General features: G+C 41.4%; 1 protein-coding gene across 9 annotated transcripts in view; it reads right to left on the reverse strand.

The window, feature by feature from the left end:
* ANO4 (anoctamin 4) overlaps positions 1-1,558 on the reverse strand; it is a 444,815-nt gene that overhangs the window by 1,823 nt on the left and 441,434 nt on the right. The window lies entirely within an intron of this gene.

Below are 1,558 nucleotides of genomic sequence, written 5' to 3' on the forward strand. Positions count from 1 at the left end.
CTCACCATAGCACATACCCTCCCCAATGTCTGTCACCCAGCCACCCCATCCCTCCCACCCCACCCCCGCTCCAGCAACCCTCAGTTTGTTTCCTGAGATTAAGAATTCCTCATATCAGTGAGATCATATGGTACATATCTTTCTCTGATTGACTTATTTTGCTCAGCATAGTACACTCCAGTTCCATCCACGTTGTTGCAAATGGCAAGATTTCATTCCTTTTGATGGCTGCATAATATTCCATTGTGTGTGTGTATACATATACATACATACACTACATCTTCTTTATCCATTCATCTGTCGATGGACATCCTGGCTCTTTCCACATTTGGCTATTGTAGACATTGCTGCTATAAACATTGGGGTGCATGTACCCCTTCGGGTCCCTACATTTGTATCTTTGGGGTAAATACCCAGTAGGGCAATTGCTGGATAGTATGGTAGCTCTAACACCATGCATTCCAACCAACAGTGTAGGAGGGTTCCCCTTTCTCCGCATCCCCACCAACATCTCTCATTTCCTGACTTGTTAATTTTAGCCATTCTGACTGGTGTGAGGTGGTATCTCATTGAGGTTTTGATTTGGATTTCCCTGATGCTGAGCGATGTTGAGCACTTTCTCATGTGTCTGTTGGCCATTTGGATGTCTTTGGAAAAATGTCTGTTCATGTCTTCTGCCCATTTCTTGATTGAATCATTTGTTCTTTGGGTGTTGAGTTTAAGAAGTTCTTTATAGATTTTGGATACTAGTCCTTTATCTGATATGTCATTTGCAAATATCTTCTCCCATTCTGTCGGTTGTCTTTTGGTTTTGTTGGACTGTTTCTTTTGCTGTGCAAAAGCTTTTTATCTTGATGAAGTCACAGTAGTTCATTTTTGCCCTTGCTTCCCTTGCCTTTAGTGATGTTTCTAGAAGTTGCTGTGGCTGAGGTCGAAGAGGTTGCTGCCTGTGTTCTCCTTTAGGATTTTGATGGACTCCTGTCTCACATTTAGGTCTTTCACCCATTTGGAGTCTGTTTTTGTGTATGGTGTAAGGAAATGGTCCAGTTTCATTCTTCTGCATGTGGCTGTCCAATTTTCCCAACACCATTTGTTGAAGAGACTTTTTTCCATGGGACATTCTTTCCTGCTTTGTCAAAGATTAGTTGACCATAGAGTTGAGGGTCCATTACTGCGCTCTCTATTCTGTTCCATTGATTTCTGTGTCTGTTTTTATGCCAGTACCATGCTGTCTTGATGATGACAGCTTTGTAATAGAGCTGGAAGTCCGGAATTGTGATGCCACCAGCTTTGCTTTTCTTTTTCAATATTCCTCTGGCTATTCGGGGTCTTTCCTGGTTCCATACAAATTTTAGGATTCTTTGTTCCATTTCTTTGAAAAAAGTGGATGGTATTTTTTAAAAATTTTTTATTGTTATGTTCATCATCATATATTACATCATTAGTTTTTGATGTAGTGTTCCATGATTCATTGTTTGTGCATAACACCCAGTGCTCCATGCAGAATGTGCCCCCTTTAATACCCATCACCAGGCTAACCCATCCCCCTACCCTCCTC

This window comes from Callorhinus ursinus, unplaced genomic scaffold (genome assembly GCF_003265705.2).
Source record: "Callorhinus ursinus isolate GAN/ISIS: 27379988/994484 unplaced genomic scaffold, GSC_fseal_2.0 scaffold14, whole genome shotgun sequence".
NCBI classification, from domain to species: Eukaryota; Metazoa; Chordata; class Mammalia; order Carnivora; family Otariidae; genus Callorhinus; species Callorhinus ursinus.